The sequence below is a fragment of the Heptranchias perlo genome, chromosome 20, assembly GCF_035084215.1.
Source record: "Heptranchias perlo isolate sHepPer1 chromosome 20, sHepPer1.hap1, whole genome shotgun sequence".
NCBI lineage: Eukaryota > Metazoa > Chordata > Chondrichthyes > Hexanchiformes > Hexanchidae > Heptranchias > Heptranchias perlo.
In genome coordinates, this window is record NC_090344.1 from 3,288,210 (window position 1) to 3,305,861 (window position 17,652).

At 45.1% G+C, this 17,652-nt stretch overlaps 6 non-coding genes across 6 annotated transcripts; 2 read left to right on the forward strand and 4 right to left on the reverse strand.

The window, feature by feature from the left end:
- Nucleotides 1-1,869: 1,869 nt before the first annotated feature.
- Nucleotides 1,870-1,942, reverse strand: trnak-cuu (transfer RNA lysine (anticodon CUU)). Its single transcript has one exon. It is a non-coding gene; the product is annotated as a tRNA-Lys (tRNA).
- A 770-nt stretch (nucleotides 1,943-2,712) lies between these two features.
- trnai-aau (transfer RNA isoleucine (anticodon AAU)) lies at nucleotides 2,713-2,786 on the reverse strand. Its single transcript has one exon. It is a non-coding gene; the product is annotated as a tRNA-Ile (tRNA).
- A 1,852-nt stretch (nucleotides 2,787-4,638) lies between these two features.
- Nucleotides 4,639-4,728, forward strand: trnap-agg (transfer RNA proline (anticodon AGG)). The gene is given in 2 exon segments: nucleotides 4,639-4,674; nucleotides 4,693-4,728. It is a non-coding gene; the product is annotated as a tRNA-Pro (tRNA).
- Nucleotides 4,729-5,254: 526 nt separating this feature from the next.
- Nucleotides 5,255-5,328, reverse strand: trnai-aau (transfer RNA isoleucine (anticodon AAU)). Its single transcript has one exon. It is a non-coding gene; the product is annotated as a tRNA-Ile (tRNA).
- A 1,478-nt stretch (nucleotides 5,329-6,806) lies between these two features.
- trnap-ugg (transfer RNA proline (anticodon UGG)) lies at nucleotides 6,807-6,896 on the forward strand. Its single transcript is given in 2 exon segments — nucleotides 6,807-6,842; nucleotides 6,861-6,896. It is a non-coding gene; the product is annotated as a tRNA-Pro (tRNA).
- A 9,550-nt stretch (nucleotides 6,897-16,446) lies between these two features.
- trnar-ucu (transfer RNA arginine (anticodon UCU)) lies at nucleotides 16,447-16,538 on the reverse strand. Its single transcript is given in 2 exon segments — nucleotides 16,447-16,482; nucleotides 16,502-16,538. It is a non-coding gene; the product is annotated as a tRNA-Arg (tRNA).
- Between the last annotated feature and the right edge of the window lie 1,114 nt (nucleotides 16,539-17,652).

Sequence of the window (17,652 nt, forward strand, 5' to 3'; positions counted from 1 at the left end):
GGACTTCGTCTCCACGAGGACGGTGCGGTGGTCACTCCTACCAATACTGTCATGGACAGATGCATTTGCGACAGGTAGATTGGTGACCACGAGGTCAAGTAACTTTTTCCCTCGTGTTGGTTCTCTCACCATCTGCCGCAGTTCCAGTCTGGCAGCTATGTCCTTCAGGCCTCGGCCAGCTCAGTCAGCAGTGATACGACCGAGCCACTCTTGGTGATGGACATTGAAGTCCTCCATCTAGAGTACATCCTATGCCCTTGCTACCCTCAGTGCTTCCCCCAAGTGGTGTTCAACATGGAGGAGGATTGATACATCAGCTGAGGGAGGGCGGTAGGTGGTAATCAACAGGAGCTTTTCTTGCACTTGTTTGACCTGATGCCATGAGATTTCATGGGGTCCAGAGTCAATGTTGAGGACTCCCAGGGCCACTCCCTCCTGACTGTATATCACTGCACCGCCACCTCTGGTCGGTCTGTCCTGCCGGTGGGACAGGACATGCACAGGGATGGTGATGGAAGAATCTTGGACGTTGGCTGAAAGGTATGATTCTGTAAGTATCGCTATGTCAGGCTTTTGCTTGACTAGTCAGTGGGACAGCTCTCCCAATTTTGGCACAAGTCCCCAGATGTTAGTGAGGAGGACTTTGCAGGGTCGAATGGGCTTGGTTTGCCTTTGTCGTGTCCGGTGCCTCGTGGTCCGATGCCGGGTGGTCCGTCCGGTTTTATTCTTATTATGACTTTTATTAGCGAGATTTTATAACTGAGTGGCTTGCTGGGCCTTTTCAGAGGGCAATGAAGAATCAACCACATTGCTGTGGCTCATTTCTCCTCACTCACAGTTCACATATAAACATCGCATTCATATATACTCACCCACAGTTCATATATAAACATCGCACTCATATATATACACCCACAGTTCATATATAAACATCGCTCTCCTATATAAACTCATTCGGTTTATAAAGCAACAGCGCGCTCATACACCCACACCCAGTTTATAGTAGCAGATCGGTACCGATCGCCGATAGAGCTCTCAGATTCCGAGAGTCCGAAGTAGCAGCGACCGAACAAATTCTGGATCTCATCCTGAACATGGACCGGTCGATCCACCTGTAAAATTACATCGCACTTGGATATCAGGGAGGGTAATGGTTTCTGAGAATGTATCAGGGAGCCTAATGGCTTCTTAGTGGCGATCCATCGGGGCAAGGGGATCTCAGAGAGGGGAAGGGACTGTCAGAGGGTATCAGAGAGTGCTAGGGGATCTCAGAGCGGGGAAGGGATAGTCAGATGTCATCAGAAAGTGTCAGGGGGCTCAGAGAAGGGAAGGGACTGACAGAGGGCATCGGAGAGTACATTAAGAACTGAGAGAGGGGAAGGACTGCCGAGTCTGAGAGAGTGTAAGGGGGCTCAGGGCAGATCTGTGTAAGGGGCACTCAGTGGGTATGAGAGAAGGTAAAGAACGCTGACAAGGTTCAAAGATGATCATGGACTCTCTGAGGTCAGAGACAGAGTGTATCAGAGAAGTTAAGGAGCTCAGCGAGAATCAAAGAGGGTAAGGGGGGCTCAGGATGTCTCAGAGAGGCGAATGGATCCAGAGATGTCATCTTCTAAATATTACAATTTCTAACATTCAACATTTTTGATAACAGCAATAAATGAAGCCGATTGAACCGATAATCTGCCGTGTCCCATCTGGAGGGAATGAGAAGGTAGAATCGGGAGGGACTGGATATTTGGCAACGCTCAAGGTTTCATTTCACACAGCTCAGTGTTGTGTCTGTTTTTTAACTGGATTTCATGAACTCGAGAAAAGAGGTTGCAATTTGAAAATGTTATTACCCATTGTGAAAAATAGAACACAAATCGCCCAACGTGGGGCTCGAACCCACGACCCTGAGATTAAGAGTCTCATGCTCTACCGACTGAGCTAGCCGGGCTGGTTACTAAAATTTTTCCCATTCTATTATTGTAGAGAGACAGCTGTTGGCTTTGCTGCAGGGGTTCAGTTCGTTCTGCAATCTCAGGGTTTCTCCTTCTGTGCACCTGATTTTCATTCTGGAGTCAGTCTGATGCCTTTTGCACGTCATTCAGCACCACGCTGAGCTGAAAAGGAACATCGGAACAGGAGAGGGCCATTCAGTCCCTCTTCCTGCTATGCCATTCAATTCGATCATGACGTGATCTGCAACTCAACTCTCCTTCCCCGCCTTGGACACATATCCCTTGGAACCCAAACCGAGAAATGATCTATCAATATCAGTCTTGAAAACTTGAATTGAGCCACAATCCACATCCTTTTGGCCGAGAGAGTTCCAGCTTTCGGCCGTATTTTGTTTGCGAAAGTAATTCCTGATTTCTTGCCTGATTGGTCTGTCTCCAATTTCAAGATTAAAACCCCTCATTATGGATTCCGCCAACATCGAGAGAGATGACACAAAGATAGACAGAATTATAAGCAGTGCAGATGGAAGAATGAGATTACAGAGAGATATTACTCGATTAAGTGAATGGGCAAAACTGCGGCAAATGGATTTCAACGTAAGCAAGTTTGAGGCCGTCCACTTTGGACCTCAAAAAGATAGATCAGAAAACATATTAATGGATGTTACTCCAAAAAATTGACCTCATGACATTTTGTGTGGATTCGCTTGTTTCCAAAGGCTGCCAAACTTTTAAAAGTTACCAACGCATTGCAATAGGAACCTTATGGCCCGTACGGGGATCGAACCCGCGGCCTTGGCGTTATTAGCACCACGCTCTAACCAACTGAGCTAACCGGCCATCTATGTAGTTTAGCTTTATGGGCTTTCCCGCGTGTTGGGTAGTTTGTGTTTATTTTTACACCAGCTGACAGGGTTTTTGCACTAATATTGAATAAACCACATCCCTTAAACATTGTTACTTGTTTCTGTATATACTGTCGAGGATGTAGATCAAAATTAACAAACAAAGAGCACTTTAATGTAACAAATTAAATTCCGATCAATAATATTTTACTCACAATGAACAGACCATCCATAAAACACTGCCCCGCTATAAAACCTGTGGGCAGGACCCTGAGCTACTGTGAAAATGATATCACCGCAACGTGATTCGATCACGCTGCGTTTCGACGTTGAGTCAGTTGTCTGTCTGTCTATCCGTCTGATTGGGTCTCTGCCTTATTCTCAGGCCAGGCTTTTTGTTTGCTGGCTGCAGGCCTCGCTCCCCGACTGACTGAACAATGACTGTGACTGACTGTCTGCCCATTTATGGCCACATTTCTGAGTTCCTGCCTTCGCTCCGTGTCGCAGGCCTGTCTCTGTCCCTTCGGATCACAACACACCCACAAGCTTCACGACTGAACGCAGGTTTGGTCAGTCTGTCCTCGCAGGTCCTTCGGAAGCGAATGATTTTGAACTGAATTATTTTTCCTGAGTGACTTGTGAAGTTTGGTTCAGTGATATGTTTGCGAAAGAGAACGGAGGAAATAGTTAGTGTGCAACTCGACATTTCTCTACATCGGAATAGAAAACGTGATTGGATGGATAGAAGAGGTCTGAAAGGATGGCCGATCGGCTGTGGGTGGCACCGAATTCTGCAGTGGCTGCAGTGGTTCATTACCGGTAATGAAAATGAGGTAATATGCTACCACAAGCTGCCGGTGCAAATCGTTCAATTTCCCAAACTTGACCCACCGAATCAAATGAAGCTCCTGGGAAAGCTACAAGACAACGCCGGTCTATCGGGCATCGTTTGAAGCAACTGGCAGTGTAAAGTAGCATCTACAGCCATGCATGCAAGTACTGCCATGTGCCGCTGCGATCGCCGAGTGGTTGAAGCGTTAAATTCAAGATCAAATGGAGTTTTCCTTCGCAGGTTTGATTTCTGCTCGCTGAATTATTGTTTAAAGATCCGTTCAATGCTCAAATGAATGAACTGGATCTAACTCACTTCATTTGTCTCTCTCAGAGCATGAGAGATACTCGAGCGTGGCCGGCGCTTTTAATTGGGTGCCCAATGTACTCTTGCAAAATTCAAATACACAAGAAAGAATCTTGCCCAATCTGCAACTAAAATTCTGCTACTTTGCAGAACCACCCATTTATAAGCGACTTTATTTGCACGAATCTCTCTATCTCTCCTTGTCTCTTGTCTCCACGTTGTCCCCTGATGGACTTCTCAGGATTCCTGGAACGGTAAAGGCTGATCTAACCTGCAACACCAGCAGGGAAAGGTAAAGGAAAAAAAGACTGAGACGGTCAGAAAAGTAAAGGTGCAACCTAGCTGATAAATTCGTAGCTAATGTCTCCACATTTTTGTCTCTTCGCCCTCACAGTGAAAGAAAACAGCAATGTGAGTAAAATATACTTATGGTAGCTTGTATACTCTGACGATGCCGAGACAGATGCCAATGTAGCTTCAGATTAACTAATTCTGAAAAGTATTATTTGAAAAAACAAGTCGTACATTGTAAACGAATTTAGTAAAGAGAGGCTAATATTGGTGACTGGAAATAGGTCGTGTACAACTTGATATTGCTGTTTTCGGAATAGAAAACGAGATTGGGTGGACAGAAGCGGTTGCAAAGGATAGCCGATCGGCTGAAGACTATGGTGAAATTTTAGACCGGCTGCAGGACTTTCTAGCAAGCGGCTCGTTGGTCTAGGGGTATGATTCTCGCTTAGGGCGTTTTTCTAATAGAATATGCGAGAGGTCCCGGGTTCAAATCCCGGACGAGCCCTGTTATCTCACTGCTTTTTCGTGAAAAGTCACCAATTGGATTCTGACATCTTTGCAGTTGTTCGAATTGAATTGTATTTGAGCTCCAGAGGACAAAGTGCAGAAGTTTCCAAGGCGCAACACACACGGAGTAAATAAAATGTCTCAAGATGATGTGGAGATTGAAGCTGAATGTGAATTTACCCCAATTTCGGCGGTCTCATTGATATTAGATGACGGGATCGAGAAACACATATCCAAGTTTGCCGATGACACAAAGATAGACAGAATTATAAGCAGTGTGGATGGAAGAATGAGATTACAGAGAGATATTACTCGATAAAGTGAATGGGCAAAACTGCGGCAAATGGATTTCAACGGAAGCAAGTTTGAGGCCGTCCACTTTGGACCTCAAAAAGATAGATCAGAAAACATATTAATGGATGTTACTCCAAAAAATTGACCACATGACATTTTGTGTGGATTCGCTTGTTTCTCAAGTCTGCCAAACTTTTAAAAGTTACCAAAATATTGCAATAGGTACCTTATGGCCCGTACGGGGATCGAACCCGCGACCTTGGCGTTATTAGCACCACGCTCTAACCAACTAAGCTAACTGGCCATGTATACACCTTAGCTTATGGACTTCCCCGCGTGTTGGGTAGTTTGTGTTTATTTTTACACCATGAAGCGATAAATTCGTAGCTAATATCTCCACATTTTTGTCTCTTCGCCCTCACAGTGAAAGGAAACAGCAATGTGAGTAAAATATACTTATGGTAGCTTGTATACTCTGACGATGTCGAGACAGATGCCAATGTAGCTTCAGATTAACTAATTCTGAAAAGTATTATTTGAAGAAACAAGTCGTACATTGTAAACGAATTTAGTAAAGAGAGGCTAATATTGGTGACTGGAAATAGGTAGTGTACAACTTGATATTGCTGCAAATAGGAATAGAAAACGAGATTGGGTGGACAGAAGCGGTTGGAAAGGATAGCCGAGGTCTGAAAGGATGGCCGACCGGCTGTGGGTGGCACCGAATTCTGCAGTGGCTGCAGTGGTTCATTACCGGTAATGAAAATGAGGTAATATACTACCACAAGCTGCCGCTGAAAATCATTCAATTTCCCAAACTTGACCCACCGAATCAAATGAAGCTCCTGGGAAAGCTACAAGACAACGCCGGTCTATCGGGCATCGTTTGAAGCAACTGGTAGTTTAAAGTGACATCTACAGCCATGCAAGTACTGCCATGTGCCGCTGCGATCGCCGAGTGGTTGAAGCGTTAAATTCAAGATCAAATGGAGTTTTCCTTCGCAGGTTTGATTTCTGCTCGCTGAATTATTGTTTAAAGATCCGTTCAATGCTCAAATGAATGAACTGGATCTAACTCACTTCATTTATCTCTCTCAGAGCATGAGAGATACTCGAGCGTGGCCGGCGCTTTTAATTGGGTGTCCAATGTACTCTTGCAAAATTCAAATACACAAGAAAGAATCTTGCCCAATCTGCAACTAAAATTCTGCTGCTTTGCAGAACCACCCATTTATAAGCGATTTTATTTAGATGAATCTCACTATCTCTCCTTGTCTCTTGTCTCGATGTTGTCCCCTGATGGACTTCTCAGGCTTCCTGGAACGGTAAAGGCTGATCGAACCTGCAACACCAGCAGGGAAAGGTAAAGGAAAAAAAAGATTGAGACTGTCGGAAAAGTAAAGGTGCAACCCAGCTGATAAATTCGTCGCTAATGTCTCCACATTTTTGTCTCTTCGCCCTCACAGTGAAAGGAAACAGCAATGTGAGTAAAATATACTTATGGTAGCTTGTATGCTCTGACGATGCCGAGACAGATGCCAATGTAGCTTCAGATTAACTAATTCTGAAAAGTATTATTTGAAGAAACAAGTCGTACATTGTAAACGAATTTAGTAAAGAGAGGCTAATATTGGTGACTGGAAATAGGTAGTGTACAACTTGATATTGCTGCAAATAGGAATAGAAAACGAGATTGGGTGGACAGAAGCGGTTGGAAAGGATAGCCGATCGGCTGAAGACTATGGTGAAATTTTAGACCGGCTGCAGGGCTTTCTGGCAAGCGGCTCGTTGGTCGAGGGGTATGATTCTCGCTTTGGGCGTTTTTCGAATGGAATATGCGAGAGGTCCCGGGTTCAAATCCCGGACGAGCCCTGTTATCTCACTGCTTTTTAGTGAAAAGTCACCAATTGGATTCTGACATCTTTGCAGTTGTTCGATTTGAATTATATTTGAGCTCCAGAGGACAAAGTGCAGAAGTTTCCAAGGCGCAACACACACGGAGTAAATAAAATGTCTCAAGATGATGTGGAGATTGAAGCTGAATGTGAATTTACCCCAATTTAGGCGGTCTCATTGATATTCGATGACGGGATCGAGAAACACATATCCAAGTTTGCCGATGACACAAAGATAGACAGAATTATAAGCAGTGTGGATGGAAGAATGAGATTACAGAGAGATATTACTAGATTAAGTGAATGGGCAAAACTGCGGCAAATGGATTTCAACGTAAGCAAGTGACTTTGCACCTCAAAAAGATAGATCAGAAAACATATTAATGGATGTTACTCCAAAAAAATGACCTCATGACATTTTGTGTGGATTCGCTTTTTTCTAAAGTCTGCCAAACATTTAAAGGTTACCAAAATATTGCAATAGGAACCTTATGGCCCGTACGGGCATCGGGCCCGCGAACTTGACGTTATTAGCACCACGCGCTAACCAACTGAGCTAACCGGCCATGTATAGATATGACCTTTATGTTGGGTCGTTTTTTTTTACACTAGGTGAAAGGGTTTTTGCACTAATATTGAATAAACCACATCCCTTGAACATTGTTACTTGTTTCTCTATATACTGTCGAGGATGTAGATCAAAATTAACAAACAAAGAGCACTTTAATATAACAAATTAAATTCCGATCAATATTATTTTACTAACAATGAACAGCCCATCCATAAAACACTGACCCGCTCTAAAACCTGTGGGCAGGATCCTGAGCTTCTGTGAAAATGATATCACCCCAACGTGATTCGATCACGCTGCGTTTTGACGTTGAGTCAGATGTCTGTCTGTCTTTCTGTCTGTCTGATTGGGTCTCTGCCTTATTCTCAGGCTTTTTGTTTGCTGGCTGCAGGCCTCGCTCTCCGACTGACTGAACAACTACCTGGCCGTCAGAATCAATGACTGTGACTGACTGTCTGACCATTTATGGCCTTGAATGGCTACATTTCTGAGTTCCTGCCTTCGCTCTGTGTCACAGGCCTGTCTCTGTCCCTTAGGATCACAACACACCCACAAGCTTCACGACTGAACGCAGGTTTGGTCAGTCTGTCCTCGCAGGTCCTTCGGAAGCTAATGATTTTGAACTGAATTATTTTTCCTGGGTGACTTGTGAAGTTTTGTTCAGTGATATGTTTGCGAAAGAGAACGGAGGAAATAGTTAGTGTGCAACTCGACATTTCTCTACATCGGAATAGAAAACGTGATTGGACGGATAGAAGAGGTCTGAAAGGATGGTCGATCGGCTGTTGGTGGCACCGAATTCTGCAGTGGCTGCAGTGGTTCATTACCGGTGATGTGTTCCCGGTGGCTTGTTGGTTTAGGGCTATGATTCTCGCTTTGGAATATTTGACGATTGATTCTGAGCGAGGTCGCGTTTCTTATGTTGTTTAAAGCTCAAATAAATATGAACCAGATTTAACCAACCGCATTTCTCTCCTTCAAAGAGATATTTCAGCAGACGTGTTTAATTCGAGAGCCCAATGGTCTCTAACAAGACATTTGAAGGAATCTCTCCCGAGCTCCGTGTTAAATTCTTGCTCGTTCGCAGAACTTGACATTTGTTTCCATACTTTAATCTGTCTCTTGACTCTCTGTGTTTTCCCCTCATGGACTTCTCAGGCTTTATTAAACGGCCAAGGATGATCGAAGCTGCAGAGAAGTGTAAAGATAGGAAGACGGAGACGGTAGGAGAAGCAAAGGTGTAACCCAGCTGATGAATTCAGAACTAATGTCCACTAATGTCTCTTCGCCCTCACAGTGAAAAATCAGCAATTTGAGTACAGTATACTTTTGGTCGAGTGTACAATGGGCAAATGTTGAGACAGACACCAATCGAACTGTTGCCGTGGCAATGAAAGCGCCAAATGCTAAACACTAGATCACAAGGTAACGCTGAAAATTCTTTGCTGTGAACAAGCAGACCAACGCGGCCTTTCCCACTTGCCCCTTTGTAATTCCGGTCATTTTCGGGCCAGACAAGCTGCTCGCAGAAAATAGCATTTTCTGTTCGAACTACTGTTACAGCACCAAGTGCAAGTAGGCATGTACATGAAATAGAAAATGAGGTAAGAATCCACCACAAGCTGCCGGTGATAAGGCCAGCATTTATTGCCCATCCCTAATTGCCCTTGAGAAGCTGGTGGTTAGCCGTTTTCTTCAATCGCTGCAGTCCGTGTGGTGAAGATTCTCCCACGCTACTGTTAGGTTTGAAGTTCCAGGATTGATACCCAGTGACGATGATGGAATGGCAATATATTTCCAAGTCGGGATGTTGTGTGACTTGGAGAGGAACGTGCAGGCGGTGTTGTTCCCATGTGCCTGGTGACCTTTTCCTTCTTGGTGGTAAAGATCGTGGGTTTGGTAGGTGCTGTCGAAGAAGCCTTGGCTAGATGCTGCAGAGCATCCTGTGGATGGTGCACACTGCTGCCGCGGTGCGCCGTTGATGAAGGGAGTGAATGTTTACGTTGGTAGATGGGGTGCCAATCAATTGGGCTGCTTTGTCCTGGATGGTGTCGAGCTCCTTGAGTGTTGTTGCAGCTGCACTCATCCAGACAAATGGAGAGTATTCCATCACACTCCTGACTTGTGCCTTGTAGATGGTGGAAAGGCTTTGGGGAGTCAGGAAGTGAGTCACTCGCCACAGAATACCCAGCCTCTGACCTGCTCTTGGAGCCACAGTATTTATGTGGCTGGTCCAGTTAAGTTTCTGATCAATTGTGACCCCCAGGATGTTGATGTGAGGGATTCTTTGATGGTAATGCCAATGAATGTCAAGAGGAGGTGGTGAGAAAGTCTCTTGCCTGGCACTTGTCTGGCGCGAATGTTACTTGCCACTTATCAGCCCAAGCCTGGATGTTGTCCAGGGCTTGCAGCATGTGGGCACGGACTGCTTCATTATCTGAGGGTTTGCGAATGGAACTGAACACTGTGCAATCATTAGCGAACACCCCCATTTCTGACCTTATTATTGAGCGAAGATCATTGACGAAGCAGCTGAAGATGATTGGGCCAAGGACACTGCCCTGAGGAACTCCTCCAGCAATGTCCTGGGGCTGAGATGAATGGCCTCCAACAACCACTCCCATCTCCGTTCGTGCTCGTTATAACTCCAGCCACTGGGGAGTTTTCTCCCTGATTCCCATTGACTTCAATTTTACGAGGGCTTCTTGATGTCACACTCGGTCAAATGCTGCCTTGATGTCAAGGGCCGTCACTCTCACCTCACCTCGGGAATTCAGCTTTTGAGTCCATGTTTGGACCAAGGCTGTCATGAGATCTGGAGCCGATTTGTCCTGGTGGAACCCAAACTGAGCATCGATTAATACGTTATTGGTGGGTTCGTGCCGCTTGATAGCACCGTCGACGACATCTTCCATCACTTTGCTGATGATTGAGAGCAGACTGATGGTGCGGCAATTGACCGGATTCAAATTGTCCTGCTTTTTGTGGACTGAACAGCGAAACAGGCTCGTTGGGCGAAATGGCCGACTCCTGTTCCCGTGTTCCTCATTGGTGCAGAATGTAAAACGATCCTGCATTGGCCAGGTATCAAGCTCGAGTCGCATGATAAGCAGGCAAGAATTCAACGCCACTACCACCAATCCTCGCATGGCCATTTGTTGCATGTGTCCATTTGGAATCCTTTTTGAAAGCATATGCAGTCTGGCGGAGGTACTGTGATAACCCAACGCAGTCTGACCTACAGCTGTGCAAGAACTGCTGTGTGCAGCTGCGATGGCCCAGTGTTTGAAGCGTTAGACTCATAAGCCACTGGGGTTTTCTTGCACCGGTTTGAATTATACTCGGTGTGTCACTGTTTAACGATCTGTTCAATGTCCAAATGTATAAACTAGATCGAATTGACGCAATTACCCTTTTCAAAGCAGGAGAGACATTCCACCGTGGCGGGCGCCCAAAGTTCTCTTTCAAGATTTCAAGACACGAGAAGGAATATCTCCCAATCAGCATCTTAAATTCTGCTAGTTTGCTGAACCTGGCATTGAAACTCTTCGTTTCTTTCCTTGCATCTTTGTATCTGTCACTGACTCTGTCTCTTGTCTCTCTGATAGAATTCTCAGGCTTCCTTGAATGTCCAAGGTTGATCTAACCTGCAAGACAAGCAGGCTGAGATGGTCGGAAAAGTAAAGTTACAACCCAGCTGATGAATTCGTAGCCAATATCTCCACATTTATGTCGCTTCAGAGCAATTCATTCTGGAAAGTGTTTCAGGATAATGCAAGTCGTACATTCAAAACGAATTTGGTGAAGAGAGGCTGATATTGTTAACTCGAAATAATTAGTGTTGAATCTGATCTCGCTGTACATCATATTTTGTACAAGAAAACGAGATTGGATGGACAGTCTATTCTGAAAGGATGGTTGATCGGCTGCGTGGCAGCGAAATTTTACATTGGCTGCACGGCTCCGTTGCCAGTTGGTCTTTGGATCTGATTCTCGCTCAGGGAGTTTCAATGGTTCAAATCCTGGAGCTCTTATTCACGTTCACTGGATTTCCCACTAAAGCCCAAATAAAGTTTCACTCTCTCCGGTCCTCCATAAATCCTGCTGTCGCAGCCTCTCCGGGAGCTGGGGAACAGCAGAAAACTGATGGGTTTGTTGTCCATCTGAAATGCGGTTTTGAACTGTTGTTTTTCGCCGAGACAGCGTTGCAGAATCCTTTAATGACCTCTCACAAACCAGCTGAAACCGGTCGGAATGTACAAACTATTTTGCTTTTCCGAAATAAAGGAGTGACGTTCATTGTGGAAACACGGTAGCAGTCTGGTCTCGTTCACTGCACAAATATCCATATCTGAATGAACCAGCTCTGCGGCAACCATTGAGTCCTCGCTTCGGACCTTGTCTGTGAAGAAGAATTCTGAGTTCTGTAGAGCCAATCGCGGATATTTAAATATTTTTCATGTGCCTGCTATCGGACCGCAGGTTCAATGGTGGAATAACAGCTGTGCTCCACTGGCAATTTTTACCCTGTATTTTCTTGCAGACAAAACACACATTAGAAAACTGGCGCTGTGAGGCAATGAATCCTGAGGTAAAAGTTATCCTGGGCGGGCTTAAACCACCAACCTTTCAATTAAAAGTCGAACGCGCTGACCGATTACACCACAGAGACACCATGTGCTTCATACTAAACCATCAGTTCACCGCGCTGAAGCTTGAGGTTGCAGTGACCAATACAGCAGCTGTCTACCATCGGTTTACTTTTCTAAAATAAAAGGAGTGCAGCTTGCACGAGTGAAGATCTGCGCGGTATTATTTCTGAGCATCAGACTCAACTTGCCCCATAAATGCCTGTATGGTTGTAGGCTCAGTCCCCAGTGGTAGAGACGATTGGTTTCTTGAGCTGTTATTTGACCAGGCTCCATTTCAGTAATATTCCCGTTACCAGAAAATGAGATGAGATGAAACGAGCAGGTCCAACCTGCCGTTTTATAACACGACACGGCATCTACAAAGTTGGCTCTTTGTACTTACAGTGAAGCGGAGGGCAGTTTTCACCATTAAACCAGCAAGATAGGTGACACGGTAAATAGTGTAGATTGAGCAGAAAGTAGCAAAGGGCCATTGATGATTGAATGAGAGGGCCAAACTGTGACAGATGGAGTTCAATGTGGGGAAGTGTGATATAATCCACTGAGAAACGAAGATAGATCAGAGTATTTTATCAATGGAGAGAAGTTTGGAACTGTCCAGGAGCGGAGAAATTCAGGGGTCCAACTCCAGAAATCTTTGCGTCGACTGATTTTTTTACTGATCTGCTGGCTGGCAGCTGGTGTTCACGATGTAATGGTTTCACTTTTGTGCTGCGGGTTCGATTCTCTGTCAAGGAAATAATTTTAACAAAACAATTATGAACATTACCAATTTAATATACGAAACCGATGATTCTCTGTGAAAGATGAATAATTGTAATGGTCATTAATGAACCGATAACTTACTGCTGCAGACCGATGGAAATATTAACATGGTTAACGAGTGACAGCGAAACTTTGTGCTTTGCATGAGATGAACTTTCATCCGTTTTCATTTCCCGGACAGTATTTTAAGAGTCTGGTTAAAAATGTTCAGTGTTTATGACACCAGGACTGTGATAGAGCCGTTGTTAAATTTAACAGGAACAAACAATTGGCGGCGCATTTTCACAGATGAAGCTCAGCCCTGGAGGGTCATCAGGAGGAACTTCCCAAATAACTTTTCCGCCTGGGATCTAATCGGGGACTTTTCGCATGTGAGGCGAACGTGACGACCGCTAAACTAGCGAAACCTTTGCTCAGTTCATAGCACTGTGTCGCTTCTCCGTTAGACAACATCACTTCTGTCCCACACTAAACGCCGCCAATCCTCTTCCGCTTTCCTTCACAAGCATCTCAATGATCAAAACTTCACAAGTTACACAGGACAAAATCTTCAAAATTTCAAAATCATTCAACTCCAGAAGGAACTAAGATGTTAATTCATGGGATTTAGGCGTCGCTGGCAAGGCGCGCATTAATTGCCCATCCCTAATTGCCCTTGAGAATGTGGTGGTGAGCCGCCTCCTTGAACCGCTGCAGTCGGTGTGATGAATGTTCTCCCACAGTGCTGTTAGATTGGGAGTTCCAGGATTTTGACCCAGCGACGATGAAGGAATGACGAATGACACCATTCCAAGTCGGGATGTTGTGTGACTTGGAGCGGAACGTGCATGTGGTGTTGTTCCCATGCGCCTGCAGCCCTTGTCCTTTTGGTGTTGGAGGTCGCAGGCTTGGGAGGTGCTGTCGAAGAAGCCTTGGCGAGTTGGTGCAGTGCATCTTGTAGATGGTACACACTGCAGCAGATTAAAGTTGCGTTCAGTCAAAGTCGGTGTGTTAATGTTGTGTGTGTATTGTCATCCTGAGAGACAGAGACAGGATTGTGACACAGAGCGAAGATATGAACTCAGAAATGTGGCCATTCAGGTTCATAAAAAGGAAGACGGTAAGTCAAAGTCATTCATTCTGACACACGGTCCGGTACTTGGTCATTCAGTCGGGGAGGGAGGCCTGCAGCCAGCAATCAAAAAGCCTGAGAATAAGGCAGAGACGCATTCAGACGGATATAGAGGTAGACTGCCAGATGGACAAACAGACAGACAGGCAGAGAAGCAGACCGTGTCCTTTGCCATTTATCCTGATTTGTCAGTAATAATTTTAAACATCTTCTGGATCGGTCCCTTCCTTTAATCCTGTGCAGCAGCAGTGAAAATAACTTTGTGGATTTGAGTGTTGAGCCGAATCCGAGTCCGATCCCCAGTCCCCAGGAGAAATTCCCTAATTCCTGGGCACTTTGTGTTAAGCAGAGGTGAGCAGCAAAAAGTGTTAATAATGGGAATAGTGGGACTGAGATTTTCTTAAACAGCCGGCACCCTGTAAAACAGAGCTCCAAGTATCGGTTTAAATAAAGACCTGAACTGACAGAGGGGAGGGCAGATGAGGATTGAATTAAATCCCAATTCACTGAATCTAAACAAGGTTTAAATAAGTGAATCTTTCAGGAGTTGGATTCCTGAGCCTGTGTGTGAGCTGAAACTGGATCGGTCCCGTTCAGTAAAAGAGACCGGCAGGCGGCTCCCAGACAGGGCTCAGGCCGGGACTGGGCAGCGGCTGGATGAGAGAGCGGGGCTCCTGCGCTGTTGCTGCGACTGCTTCCGCCTCTGTGAGTCCCTGCGGCGGCCGGTACTGATTTCCCTCTTATGGATCCGGCTCCAAGCTTTCGTTGTGAACCTCGTGGCGCAACGGTAGCGCGTCTGATTCCAAATCCCAAAGATGCGTGTTCGAATTACGTTGGGGTTGTTGCATTTTCACCACGTTTCAGTGTCGCTCTGTTTTAACGCGGGCCAGTCTTTCAGGGATGGTCCATTCACTGTATGTAAAATAACATTGATCATAGAATGAACACACCGCAGAAGGAGGCCATTCGACCCATCAATTCCTTACCTGCCTTTTGTAAGAACAATCCCATTGGTCCCATTCCCCGTCCCTTTCCCCGTGGCCCTGCGTTTTCCCCTTCAAGTATTTATCAAATTCCTTTATGAAAGCCACGATTGGATCTGCTTCCATCACCTTTTCAGGCAGCGCATTCCAGATCATAACCATTCGCTGCGTAAATAAGATTTTCCTCATGTCGCCTTTGGTTCTTTTGCAATCACCTCAAATCTGTGTCCTCTGGTTCTTGACACTTCCGCCAACGGGAACAGCTTCTCTTTATTAACTTTATCTGAACCCTTCATGACTTTGAACACTTCTATCAAATCTCCTCTGAACCTTCTCTGCTCTCAGGAGAACAACCCCAGCACGGCGTAAATGCGGTCAATCAGCTCCAATTTATTTATTTGGGCATTAAACAAAACGTGAAAGACTGGCAAGGCGTTGTCCGAACAGAAGTCACTGCTTGAAGATAATAAATCCAATCGCTGCGTGGGCGCTGGGTTCAAATGCTACCACTGATAGAATTTCTGGCAATGTTCATTTTGACCTGTTCGCAGAAAACCCGATTGTCGTGCGATGGAGCAGAGGATGTGAAAGAAACTTAAAGTGGAAGTGCAGATATTAGTTTCAACACAGTGACTGGACACGTTTCCACAGGTAAGGGCCCCTCACCTTCAGATGCTTTCCAGCAGAGTGGGACAGGTGATCAGAGTGACCGGGCTCTAGCCGCGCAATCGGTCAGTGCGCGGTCCTGACATGACAGTACAGGATCGGGAAATACACGAGGTTGTTAATTCGAGTCTCACCGAGATCAAACAATCATTTTGCTTGTGAACATTTCGACCGGAGTTAAAGGTACAATTGGTGTGTTCCAAAATGCATCCATTCATTTGTATTGCCACGTGGTTCCTCCGGACTACGCTGTTGCAATAGCAGATGACATGTTCAGCATTACTTGTTTACAGGAGGGAGGCTGCGGTTTTGGAGACACAAACTATGATTTTGATCCATCGACAAATCGTGCGATTTAACTAGAGCTTTAAATCAGCGCCTTAGACCGCTCAGCCAGGATACTTTCCATCCGACACTTCTGGAGCTAGTTTTACAGGAATAGATTTACTACAAGCAAGAATTCTACCCCTCAAGCACCAATGCTCGCACGGCAGCAGGATGCATGTGTCCAGTTGGAAACCTGTCTGAAGGAACATGCAGTCTGACAGAGCCGGAAGTCCAGCAGATTGACTTTCGGTCTGAGATGATGTTGAGTCTCCATCTTGAGAGTGTTTCGCCAATCCAGCTCAGAGTGGATTTAGAATCATAAATTCTGGTTTGACTGGAGACACTTGTGTAAGGTAAAGTGCAGGGAGCAGTTTCCCGTCCTTGACGGACATCAATGATCCTGTTGCGGTTTTGCTGCAAAATATCACTTCCCAGCTCCCAAAACTAAAATTCAACTCTGGTGGGACTCGAACCCACAACCTTTGAATACCTCCTCCAATCATTCAGTAGAAGTCCAACACGCTATCCATTGCGCCACAGAGTCAGTTATGTAACATGCCGGAGAGCGGGGGTGTTGTGCTGTGGTTGAGGCGGTCAGGCTGCTCCTGCTTCCGCTTCTCACATTCCCAGAGCGCAGCGGCAGTCTGCACGGATCACCCTCCAATGGATCCGGCTCCAGCCGCTTGTTGTGGGCCTGGTGCAAGAACAGTCGCGTCTGACTCCAAATCAGAAGGCTGCGTGTTTTGAACCAGGTTGAAATCACAGCATTTTCACTGTGGCTCAGGGTCCTGCCGACTGATTTTAGATCGGGACCGTGTTTCAGGGATGGGATGTTCAGTGTTTGTGCAACAATATCAAAATTAAGTTTGATACATTAATGAGCTTTTTTTCTGTTACTTTCTATTTACACCCTCTCCAGTTTTATGTAGAAAGAGTTAACAATGTTTAAGGGATGTGGTGTGCAGTGTTTGTGGAATCAGTGTAATTAAATTGGATACTTTCATCAGTTCCTTCTCTAACCCAGACTTTGCTAGATTTGTAGCTTCACCCTGTTTAAAATAGGTTACTCAGTGATATAAATCAATCAGTTACAACCCCGAAACCTCAGCGGGTATATTTGTTCCAATGCTTTATGATGATCTCGATTTCCATTGAAATTTTCAATCAGCAAATCCAAACGGGTGTTTTGGGTTTGACAAACTAACTTTTTTACTTGCCTGGTTCCTGGAAATGATCCAGTGGGGATTTGCTTACCCGTACAGATATAGAAATAAATACATTCCATCATTTCACAAATGACAGTTGTGTAAATAAATATACCGCGATATCCAACATGGAAAAGCAGCTCTTCATGTTCTTAAACAAATTTCCTCAAATTATTTTATTAATCCACTTACGTTTCAATGTAAAACATATATTCAGAGCATCTCTCTGAACTTAAAGAATGGTAAAACAATTGCAGGTTTTACAAACACAAAACATGCGATCGTATAAGTAAGATTAAGGCTGACTTTGTGAAACTTGTATTCTAATTGTCTTTATGATGGTGCGAAAAATATTTCTAGATGTCCGTCCCCAACATAACAGAGAAACTAAGATGAAAACCAAAAGGATTTTTCAAAAACTATTTGGAGCGATTTGATCGGTTCCCCTTCTCC